Below are 13,216 nucleotides of genomic sequence, written 5' to 3'. Positions count from 1 at the left end.
CACTAATCTAATAATCAGAGTCGATTTTAATTGTTACCTTGATCCGTATCTTGACAGACTGTCCACACATACTGCACCAAATATCACCTCTGTCCAGGTTCTGAATAATCTAATCAAATCCAGGAATCTAGTGGACATCTGGAGACTGCAACATCCCACAGACAAAGACTACTCATTCTACTGTCATGTTCACATGTCTTATTCTGGAATCGTCTTCTTCCTAATAGATTCCAAATTGATACCCAATGTGCTCAATTCGAAATACCACAGCACCTTAATAACTGATCACAGTCCAATTATGCTGTCCCTAAATGTTTCTTTACCAAAACAGAACTACAGTTGGTGTTTCAACCCCTCCTTGCTCACAGACCAAGCATTCAATGACTGCATGACAGCCAAGCTGAATGAGTTCCTCGAGACTAATGACACAGGAGTGGTATCTGATTCAACACTGTGGGAAACTTTAAAGTGGTTATGAGAGGTCATATTATTTCATATGAGTCTGCCATTAAAAAAAAAATGGAATCGCATGCAACTGGATAAGATAGGAAAAAAAGCTCCCAGCTTCGGAGGAGACATACAGAACTTCACACTCTCAGGTTGACTACAACAATATTTTGAAATTGAAATATGAATACAATTCTATTCTTGGTTCTCAGGTCAGTAACCTCCTATTTAAAGCTGAGACAGAAACGATTTGAACAAGGGGACAACCCGGAAAGGTTTTAGGCTAGACAAGTAAAGGGAGCAGGCAAATAGAGCAATCCAGCATGTCCTGTCTAAGGCCAGCACCTTGCTGACAGATCCTACAGAGACGTTTTAATTTTTACCTTTATTTAACTAGGCAAGTCAATTAAGAACAAATTATTATTTTCAATGACAGCCTAGGAACAGTGGGTTAACTGCTTTGTTCAGGGGTAGAACAACAGATTTTTACCTTGTCAGCTAAGGGATTCAATCTTGAAGCCTTTTGGTTACAAGTCCAACACTCTAACCAATAGGCTGCCTAAACAACTGCTTCAAAGAATTGTACTCATAGTTATTGTCTTCCAGATCCAATGGTTCTGGTTCTGATCCGATGCTTCTGGTGGTTCTGATCCGATGATTCTGGTTCTGATCCAATGCTTCTGGTTCTGATCCGATGCTTCTGGTTCTGATGTATCAGCCTTCTTTGACTCCCTCAGCCTGCCAAAACTTGATGATCGTGCCAAAAAAGAATTGAACTCAAATTTCACAACAAAGGAAATAATTGAGGCAGTAAAAGCTTTGCCACCTGGAAAAGCTGCAGGCCCTGATGGTTTCAGCTGTGATTTTTAGAAAACCTTCAGTGAAGCTCTCGCTCCCTTCTTACTCAGGATGATCACTGATTCAACAGAAAATTATATTTTGCCGAAATCATTGCATGAAGCCAATATTTGCCTTATGATAAAAAAAAGGCAGAGAAGTAACAGATACCGCAAATTATAGACCAATAGCATTGCTTAATTTCGATACTAAAAGAATCACCAAAGTGCTTGCTAATAGGATGAACAAACCTGTAACAACCACTATTCATCCGGATCAGACAGGCTTTATCCCCGGCAGGTTCTCTTTTTCTAATGTGCGCAGGCTGCTGAACATTCTATATGCAAATCATGGGAAAGGTTCCAAGGTGGCTATTATATCGCTAGATGGTCAAAAAAGAGTTTTACCAAATAGAATGGTGATACATGTTCGAAGCACTCACTTGGTTTGGATTTGGCGACTAATTTATCGCCTGGGTCAAAATGCTCTATGCCTACCCAACTTCCTCTATTCTGACCATCAGCGACAAATCCAGTCCCCTTGAACTACACAGATCTGTCCTGCAGATCTATCCAGTCCTTTGTTCTTTGCTGTCGTCCTTCAACCCCTGGAGATACAAATAAGGGATCATCCTAATATCCAAGGCCTTAAAGAAACATAGAAAGCCACATTTCATTATATGCAGACAATGTGCTTCTATACCTCAGTAGCCTCTGTCCCTAGCCTACCAGACTTAATCAATTCATTTGGCAAACTATCTGGCTATTCAATCAGTTGGGGAAAAAGTGATCACATGTGTATCTCAGATACTATTGCATCTAGAGAGGATACCATTTAAAGATGTGCATGACTTACCTGGGACTAAAAATACCTAGAAATCCAAAGCTCATCTTCAAGTTTAACTACAGTGAGTTAAAACAAAACTTAGAGAACTGGAGAGTATTCCCTCTTTCTTTCTATGATGGGGTGCATTAATACAATAACAAATGGTTTATCTTCCCAGGTTCCTTTTTCTTTGGCAGAATCTTCAAACCCATCGTATTTGTAAAGCCCACTTGCAAATGCCCAAGGAAAGTGTCGGTTTAGGCCTACCCATCTTTAGGCATTATTACTGGAGACGGCAAATGCCAGGGCATTAGCATACTGGCAACTGGCTTTCCCTGATAAATTGGACACGGTTTCTCCCCTGTGGCTAAATATGGAAGTCAGGTCTGTAACAAATTCCTCTCTTCTAACCATGCTTTTCTCCAAAGCAGTGCCCAAACAAACTGAGCAACAACTTGGTTGGAGAATTTAAAAAATATATGTTTTAAACCAGATTTAGCATGTTTATAAGGTGCCTGATACCCCGATATGCTTTAATCCCTGATATGCTTTAATCCCCGATATGCTTTAATCCCCGATATGCTTTAATCTCCGATATGCTTTAATCCCCGATATGCTTTAATCCCTGATACACTTTAATCCCCAATATGCTTTAAAACCAGATATGTTTTAATCCCAGATATGCTTTAATCCCCGATATGCTTTAATCCCCGATGTGATTTAATCCCCGATATGCTTTAATCCCTGATGTGATTTAATCCCCGATGTGATTTAATCCCCGATGTGTTTTAATCCCCGATATGCTTTAATCCCCGATATGCTTTAATCATTATTTTTCTCCATCTCGGTCTGGGTGTTTGTTGAATGGAGGGAGAAGGGACTGGCCGCAACTGAAGACTTATACATAGTTAAGCAATTAGCACCATTCATCCAATTAATCAATAAATTCAAATTCTCCCATTCACATTTTTCATATTATTTAGAAGTCAGACACTATATCAAAGGGAAAATTCTAAATGTTGATACCCTCCCTATATAACATTAGTTTAATGATCTCTACAGCACTCTCCCAACTCAAAACACCTCATCTCACAGTTTGTCTCCTTTTTCTCCAACTACACAGAGACCTCTACTAGTCAGGGACACCTGGGGTAAAGAGTTACAAATAGACATATCCGATGATCTATAGGGAGAAGCCCTATCTAGAATTCACTCCTGTTCCATCAATGCCATATATTAATTGATAGAACACAAAGTCATGCATAGACTTCATTACTCCAAAACCAAATGAAATATACTTTACCCCCAGGTCTCCCCACTGTGTGACAGATGTAAACCCTCAGAGGGTTCACTCAGAACTTTTTTGGCTCTGCCCCCTACTTAATCATTTCTCAGAGGAACACCTTTGAATGGAATTCAAAGATATATAAGAGGGCCATTTGAACCTGACCCAGAACTTGCTCTCTTTGGCTGCTCAGAGTCTGTTCTAAGATCGTCCTACGAAGAACAACAAGCTCTGATGTTTGGAATGGTGTCTGAAAAAAACAAAATCCTCACAGAATGGAAGTCAGCCACCCCCCCTTGCTTCTGTAGATGGCTAGCAGAAACTCCTCCAGCAGATTAACTCCTCCAGCACTAACTCCTCCAGGACTAACTCCTCCGGCAGATTAACTCATCCAGGACTAACTCCTCCAGGACTAACTCCTTCATCAGATTAACTCCTCCAGGACTAACTCCTCCAGCAGATTAACTCCTCCAGGACTAACTCCTCCAGGACTAACTCATCCAGCAGATTAACTCCTCCAGGACTAACTCCTCCAGCAGATTAACTCCTCCAGGACTAACTCCTCCAGCAGATTAACTCCTCCAGCAGATTAACTACTCCAGGACTAACTCCTCCAGCAGATTAACTCCTCCAGCAGATTAACTCCTCCAGGACTAACTCCTCCAGCAGATTAACTCCTCCAGGACTAACTCCTCCAGGACTAAATCCTCCAGCAGATTAACTCTTCCAGGACTAACTCCTCCAGGACTAACTCCTCCAGCAGATTAACTCTTCCAGGACTAGCTCCTCCAGGACTAACTCCTCCAGCAGATTAACTCTTCCAGGACTAACTCCTCCAGCAGATTAACTCTTCCAGGACTAACTCCTCCAGGACTAACTCCTCCAGCAGATTAACTCCTCCAGGACTAACTCCTCGAGAACTAACACCTCCAGCATATTTGTCAAGATTGTGGGTCCCTTTCTGGACCTTCTGGACAGAGATTGTGAACACCAACTAGGAACGCTTATTGTTCTTGAAAATGTCATTGTTCCTCTATTCTTGTCCCACGTCACAGATGTTTTAAATATATACAATACCAGTCAAAAGTTTGGACACACCTACTCATTCCTGGGTTTTTCTTTATTTTTACTATATTCTACATTGAAGAATAATAGTGAAGAAATCAAAACTATGAAATAACACATATGGAATCATGTAGTAACCAAAAAAGTGTTAAACAAATCAAAATATATATTATATTTGAGATTCTTCAAAGTAGCCACCCTTTGCCTTGATAACAGCTTTGCACACTCTCTCAACTAGATTCATGAGGTAGTCACCTGGAATGCTTTCCCAACAGTCTTGAAGAAGTTCCCAGATACGTTAAGTGCTTGTTGGCTGCTTTTCCTTCACTGTGTGGTCCAACTCATCCCAAACCATCTCAATTAGGTTGAATTCTGGTGATTGTGGAGGCCAGGTCATCTGATGCAGCACCCCATCACTCTCCTTCTTGGTCAAACAGCCTTACACAGCCTGGAGGTGTGTTTTGGGTCATTGTCCTGTTGAAAAACAAATGATAGTCCCCCTAAGTGCAAACCAGATGGGATGGGGTATTGCTGCAGAATGCTGTGGTAGCCATGCTGGTTAAGTGTGCCTTGAATTCTAAATAAATCACTGACAGTGTCACCAGCAAAGCACCCCCACACCATCACACCACCTCCTCCATGCTTCACATGGAAACCACAAATGCAGAAATCATCCGTTCATCTACTCTGCATCTCACAAAAATCTCAAATTTGGAATCATCAGACCAAAGGACATATTTCCACCGGCCGAATGTCTATTTCTCGTGTTTCTTAGACAAAGCAAGTCTCTTCTTCTTATTGGTGTCCTTTGGTAGTGATTTCGTTGCAGCAATTCAACCATGAAGGCCTGATTCACCCAGTCTCCTCTGAACAGTTAATGTTGAGATGTGTATGTTACTTGAACTCTGTGAAGCATGTATTTGGGCTGAAATCTGAGGTGCAGTTAACTCTAATGAACTTATCCTCTGCAGCAGAGGTAACTCTGGGTCTTCCTTTCCTGTGGCGGTCCTCATGAGAGCCAGTTTCTTCATAGCGCTTGATGGTTTTCGATTTGTACTTGTATAGTTGTACTTTTGATTCTTAAGTATCTTTTAGCAATTACATTTATTTTTGATACTTAAGTATATTTAAAAAACAAATAATTTAGACTTCTACTCAAATAGTATTTTACTGGGTGACTTTCACATTTACTTGAGTCATATTCTATTAGGGTATCTTTACTTTTACTCAAGTATAACAGTTGGGTACTTTTTCCACCACCTCAGAAGAGGGTGAGTAAAGAGGGAAAAGTGATGGAGGTGGAGTGTGAGCAGCAGCTACATAGAAGAAAATGTCTGTGTAAAATAACATCAAATCAAATCAAATGTATTTGTAAAGGCCTTCTTTGTAAAGCCCATAAAAACGTATGCTGGAGCGAGTGGTCGTGCTGCACCTCGCTGCACCTCGCTCCGCGGGTAATATTACATTTCATTACATTACATTGGAACGATTTGATTAGTGTATTGTTAGCTAGCTACATAGTTGTATCTGCTGTCTTTGTATCAAGGATAAAGGTGTAGCTCTGAGGAACTAACAAGGTTAGCTAGCCAGCTATATTCGTTCGTTCGCACCGTTTTCCAAACGGCGTCAACACCACAACACCACAGCCACTGCTAGCTAGCCAACTTTACCAATTAGCAGTACTGTAGAAACTATATACATTACAACGGAACGATTTGACTAGTGTAATGTTAGCTAGCTATATAGTTGTCTTTGTATCAAGATAAAGGCGTAGTACAGAGTAACTATCGAGGTTAGCTAGCCAGCTACATTTTCTAACATAGTCTACAACACCCCCACTGCTAACTAGCTAACCCTACCAGCTAGCTGTATCATTTTTAGTCAATAAGATTTTTGCAACGTAAGCTTAACTTTCTGAACATTCGAGATGTGTAGTCCACTTGTGAAGCTAGCAGGACTGACTTTGTGTTAGCTAGCCAACGTTTAATTACTTCTGCGTTATGAACTAGACACGGACACGAATGATCCATTGGTAGCTTGTTGTTACCAAGTATTGGTGCTAACCGTGTGTTATAGGATGCTAGCATGCTAGTTAGCTAGTTAGATACGGCGTCATAGGACACGGTGCACTAGGTGGGTTTTCACGGAAGAATACTGTACCAAGTTATCTAGCGGAATAAACTAAGTTTGAGCCTATTCCTGGAAACATTGATCCACTGTAGTTTACATACATTTTCATTTCTAGTGGTAGCTAGAAAAGTTATATTCTAGCGTTTTAGTGTTTCAGTGAATTGTTAGTGAAGGAGGCCCTGCTCTCTCGCTTCCCCAGTTGTTTAGTTAATTTTTCATGCCAATCTCCTTTGCATTAGCGTAGCCTCTCCTGTAGCCTATCAACTATGTGTCGGTCTATCCCTGTTCTCTCCTCTCTGCACAGGCCATACAAACGCTTCACATCGCGTGGCCGCTGCCACTCTAACCTGGTGGTCCCAGTGCGCACGACCCACGTGGAGTTCCAGCCTCTGGAACTGCCGGTCTGCGGCCAACAAGGCAGAGTTCATCTCAGCCTATGCTACACTCCAGTCCCTCGACTTCTTGGCGCTGACGCTTGGCGCTGACATGATTTACCACAGAAAACACTGCTACTCCTACTGCTCTCTCCTCGTCTGACCACGTGTTCTCGCACACTCCGAGAGCATCTGGTCAGCGGGGTGGTGGCACTGGAATCCTCATCTCTCCCAAGTGGACATTCTCTCTTTCTCCCCTGACCCATCTGTCTATCTCCTCCTTTGAATTCCATGTTGTCACAATCACTAGCCCATTCAAGCTTAACATCCTTACCATTTATCGCCCTCCAGGTTCCCTTGGAGAGTTCATCAACGAGCTTGACGCCTTGATAAGTTCCTTTCCTGAGGATGGCTCACCCCTCACAGTTCTGGGTGACTTTAACCTCCCTACATCTACCTTTGACTCATTTCTCTCTGCCTCCTTCTTTCCACTCCTCTCCTCTTTTGACCTCACCCTCTCACCGTCCCCCCCTACTCACAAGGCAGGCAATACGCTTGACCTCATTTTCACTAGATGCTGTTCTTCTACTAATCTCACTGCAACTCCCCTCCAAGTCTCCGATCACTACCTTGTATCCTTTTCCCTCTCGCTCTCCTCCAACACTACTCACTCTGCCCCTACTCAGATGGTATTGCGCCGTCGCAACCTTCGCTCTCTCTCTCCTGCTACTCTCTCCTCTTCCATCCTATCATCTCTTCCCTCTGCTCAATCCTTCTCCAACCAATCTCCTGATTCTGCCTCCTTAACCCTCCTCTCTTCCCTTTCTGCATCCTTTGACTCTCTATGTCCCCTATCCTCCCGACCGGCTCGGTCCTCCCCTCCTGCTCCGTGGCTTGACGACTCATTGCGAGCTCACAGAACAGGGCTCCGGGCAGCCGAGCGGAAATGGAGGAAAACCAGCCTCCCTGCGGACATGGCATCTTTTCACTCCCTCTCTACATTTTCCTCCTCTGTTTCTGCTGCTAAAGCCACTTTCTACCACTCTAACTTCCAAGCATCTGCCTCTAACCCTAGGAAGCTCTTTGCCACCTTCTCCTCCCTCCTGAATCCTCATCCCCCTCCCCCCTCCTCCCTCTCTGCGGATGACTTCGTCAACCATTTTGAAAAGAAGGTCAATGACATCCAATCCTCGTTTGTTAAGTCAAACGACACTGCTGGTCCTGCTCACATTGCCCTACCCTATGCTTTGACCTCTTTCTCCCCTCTCTCTAAAGATGAAATCTTGCGTCTTGTGACGGCCGGCCACCCAACAACCTGCCCGCTTGACCCTATCCCCTCCTCTCTTCTCCAGACCATTTCCGGAGACCTTCTCCCTTACCTCACCTCGCTTATCAACTCATCCTTGACTGCTGGCTACGTCCCTTCCGTCTTCAAGAGAGCGAGAGTTGCACCCCTTCTCAAAAAACCTACACTCGATCCCTCCGATGTCAACAACTACAGACCAGTATCCCTTCTTTCTTTTCTCTCCAAAACTCTTGAACGTGCCATCCTTGGCCAGCTCTCCTGCTATCTCTCTCAGAATGACCTTCTCGATCCAAATCAGTCAGGTTTCAAGGCTGGTCATTCAACTGAGACTGCTCTTCTCTGTGTCACGGTGGCTCTCCGCACTGCTAAAGCTAACTCTCTCTCCTCTGCTCTCATCCTTCTAGACCTATCTGCTGCCTTTGATACTGTGAACCATCAGATCCTCCTCTCCACCCTCTCCGAGTTGGGTATCTCCGGCGCGGCTCACTCTTGGATTGCGTCCCACCTGACAGGTCGCTCCTACCAGGTGGCGTGGCGAGAATCCGTCTCCGCACCACGTGCTCTCAGCACTGGTGTCCCCCAGGGCTCAGTTCTAGGCCCTCTCCTATTCTCGCTATACACCAAGTCACTTGGCTCTGTCATATCCTCACATGGTCTCTCCTATCATTGCTACGCAGACAACACACAATTAATCTTCTCCTTTCCCCCTTCTGATAACCAGGTGGCGAATCGCATCTCTGCATGTCTGGCAGACATATCAGTGTGGATGACGGATCACCACCTCAAGCTGAACCTCGGCAAGACGGAGCTGCTCTTCCTCCCGGGGAAGGACTGCCCTTTCCATGATCTCGCCATCACGGTGGACAACTCCATTGTGTCCTCCTCCCAGAGTGCTAAGAGCCTCGGCGTCACCCTGGACAACACCCTGTCGTTCTCCGCTAACATCAAGGCGGTGTCCCGATCCTGTATGTTCATGCTATACAACATTCGCAGAGTACGACCCTGCCCGATCCTGATCAGGCCCTACACCCAAACAAGGGCACTGCGTTCATCCACCTCTGGCTTGCTGGCCCCCCTACCTCTGCGGAAGCACAGTTCCCGCTCAGCCCAGTCAAAACGGTTCGCTGCTCTGGCACCCCAATGGTGGAACAAGCTCCCTCACGACGCCAGGACAGTGGAGTCAATCACCACCTTCCGTAGACACCTGAAACCCCACCTCTTTAAGGAATACCTGGGATAGGATAAAGTAATCCTTCTAACCTCCCCCCCCCCCAAAAAAAAAAAGATATAGATGTACTATTGTAAAGTGGTTGTTCCACTGGATATCATAAGGTGAATGCACCAATTTGTAAGTCGCTCTGGATAAGAGCGTCTGCTAAATGACGTAAATGTAAATGTTCTTACATCAGCTGATGTCACAAAGTGCTGTACAGAAACCCAGCCTAAAACCCCAAACAGCAAGCAATGCAGGTGTAGAAGCACGGTGTCTCGGAAAAACTCCTTAGAAAGGCCGGAACCTAGGAAAAAATCTAGAGGAACCAGGCTATGCGGGGTGGCCAGTCCACTTCTCACTGTGCCGGGTGGAGATTATAACAGAACATGGCCAAGATGTTCAAATGTTCATAGATGACCAGCAGGATAAAATAATAATTATCACAGTGGTTGTAGAGGGTGCAACAGGTCAGCACCTTAGGAGTAAATGTCAGTTGGCTTTTCATAGCCAATCATTCAGAGTATCTCTACCGCTCCTGCTGTCTCTAGAGAGTTGAACACAGAAGGTCTGGGACAGGTAGCAAGTCCGGTGAACAGGTCAGGATTCCATAGCCGCAGGCAGAAGAGTTGAAACTGGAGCACAACCAGGTGGACTGGGGACAGCAACGAGTCCTCAGGCCAGGTAGTCCTGAGGCATTGTCCTAGTGCTCATGTCCTCCAAGAAAGAAAGAAAGAAAGAAGGAAAGAAAGAATGAAAGAAAGACAGAAAGAAAGAAAGAATTAGAGAGAGCATACTTAAATTCAAACTGGACACCGGATAAGACGGGAGAAATACTCCAGATATAACAGACTGACCCTAGCCCCCTGACACATAAACCATTGCAGTATAAATACTGGAGGCTGAGAAAGGAGGGGTCGGGAAACACTGTGGCACCGTCCGACGATACACCCGGACAGGGCCAAACAGGCAGGATATAACCCCACCCACTTTGCCAAAGCACAGCCCCCACACCACTAGAGGGATATCTTCAACCACCAACCTACTACCCTGAGACAAATCCAAGTATAGCCCACGAAGATCTCCCCCACGGTACGAACCCGAGGGGGTGCCAACCCGGACAGGAAGATCACGTCAGTGACTCAACCCACTCAAGTGACGCACCCCTCCTAGGGACGGCATGGAAGAGCACCAGTAAGCCAAACACTGTAATAGGGTTTGAGGCAGAGAATCCCAGTGAAGATAGGGGAACAACATGCTCAGAGACAACATGGCAGAGACAACATGCTCAGAATGTGATCTGTAGCTTTGAGAAAGGGGTTTCCAGAGGGGCTGGGCGGGAGCGAACGCGAAACTCAGTATTCACAGTCACAGGCTTGGCTATATTCTTGGGGTGGCAGGTAGCCTAGTGGTTAGAGTGTTGGACTAGTAACCAAAAGGTTGCAAGATCAAATCACTGAGCTGACGAGGTAAAAATCTGTCATTCTGTCCATGAACACGGCAGTTAAACCACTGTTCCTAGGCCATCATTGAAAATAAGAATTTCTTCTTAACTGACTTGCCTTGTTAAATTAAGGTAAAATATGTTTTTTTATTCTTCAAGAATCAATGGGTGCATATAATTAATAATGAATCCAAACATCGATGTAGCTACTGCAGATGGCCTGTAAATGTCTTTAACGGGGCAATAGGCAACCCAATTTAAGCAGGAGACAGTATTCTGATTATTGGCTGATGCCTACCAACCCCAAAAAATACCCACTGGGTTGACTACTTTCAAATGGTGGAAGCCCTCAATGGCAAGGTCTATTCTAAAATGTGTTAAATGCACCTGGAGCCCTCTTTCTACCTCTATGGGACAAACCAATGGCAAAACAGAATGTCACCTCGTGATATCTGGGCCCGGTTTCCCAAAAGCATCTTTCTAAGTTTATCATTAGAACCTTCATAAGAGCATCTTTAACTATCCGAGCCATTTCCCAAAACCATCTTTATTAACACTGCACTTGAAATCTCTCCTTATGCCTGCCTCAGACCACTAATAGAACAGCTAAGTGTGTACTTAGATCATCGTTTGCCCTCCCACATCAATTTACACACTAAAGACAGAATGAAGATGTTTGTGACCAATGATCCTAGAAGACTTCATATAAATAGCCTAAACGTTTTGCAATGTTATAAACAAGCAAAGCAAGGATGCATTTAAAAAAAAAAAAGGAAATCCGAAATATCCGAAATATAATAGCTAGATTATTAGGCTAAATATTGACATCACTTTCAAATACACTACATATGTGGAGACGTGCTCGTCAAACATTTCATTCCAAAATCATGGGTATTAATATGGAGTTGGTCCCCCCTTTGCTGCTTTAACAGCCTCCACTCTTCTGGAAAGGCTTTCCACTAGATGTTGGAACATTGCTGCAGGGACTTTCTTCCATTCAGCCACGAGAGCATTAGTGAGATTGGGCACTGATGTTTGGCGATTAGGCCTGGCTCGCAGGCAGCATTCCAATTCATCCCAAACGTGTTTGATGCGGTTCTGGACAGGCCAGTCAAGTTCTTCCACACTGATCTTGACAAACCATTTCTGTATGGGCCTTGCGTTGTGCACGGGGGAATTGTCATGCTGATGTCATTGTATGCTGTAGCGTTAAGATTCCCCTTCACTGGAGCTAAGGGACCTAGCCCAAACCATGAAAAACAGCCCCAGACCATTATTCCTCCTCCACCAAACTTTACAGTTGGCACTATGCATTCCGGCAGGTAGCGTTCTGCTGGCATCCACCAAACCCAGATTCGTCAGTGGGACTGCCAGATCACTCCAGAGTACGCGTTTCCATTGCTCCAGGGTCCAATGTTTTGGACCCTGGAGCTTTACACCACTCCAGTCAATGCTTGGCATTGCGCATGGTGATCTTAGGCTTGTGTGCGGAAACCCATTTCATGAAGCTCCCGACGGACAGTTCTTGTTCTGACATTACTTTCAAAGACAGTTTGGAACTCGGAAATGAGTATTGCAACCAAGGACAGACGAGTTTCACATGCTATGCTCTTTGGCAGTTGGCAGTGCCGTTCCGTTAGCTTGTATGGCCTACCACTTCGTGGCTGAGGCATTGTTGTTCCTAGACGTTTCCACTTCACAATAACAGCACTTACAGTTGACCAGGGCAGCTCTAGCAGGACAGAAATTTGACCAACTGATTCGTTGGAAAGGTGGCATCCTTTCACTGAGCTCTTCATTCATTCATTCATTCATTCATTCATTCATTCATTCGTTCATTCAAGGCCATTCTACTGCCAATGTTTGACTATGGAGATTACATGGCTGTGTACTCAATTTTATACATCTGTCAGCAACGGGTGTGGCTGAAATAGCCGAATCCACTAATTTGATGGGACGTCCACATACTTTTGTATATATATATTGTATGTGCAATCGATAGACCAACCTAGTATTAAGTCATACGGCTACACCTGAGCCACTTCAATATTTGTTTCTATAGGGCTTATAGGCTACTATCATCTAAAAGGTCACCCATTTCACTGTAGCCTAACCAGTAGCTTAAAGGTCAACATATTAGGTTTCATGGCAACACGCAACTTGCTACTTCATGTTTAATAATTTGGTATGACTCAATTGTATAATATCTGTAGGCCTACATGAGGCTCAATTCCTGCCTGCCATTAGGCTACAACGATTTGTTGAGCAATTACGAAAACCGTTGTCATCATAT

This window comes from Salmo salar, chromosome 09, assembly GCF_965601325.2.
Source record: "Salmo salar chromosome 09, fSalSal1, whole genome shotgun sequence".
Taxonomy (NCBI): domain Eukaryota; kingdom Metazoa; phylum Chordata; class Actinopteri; order Salmoniformes; family Salmonidae; genus Salmo; species Salmo salar.
Note: the sequence above shows the minus strand (reverse complement) of the source record.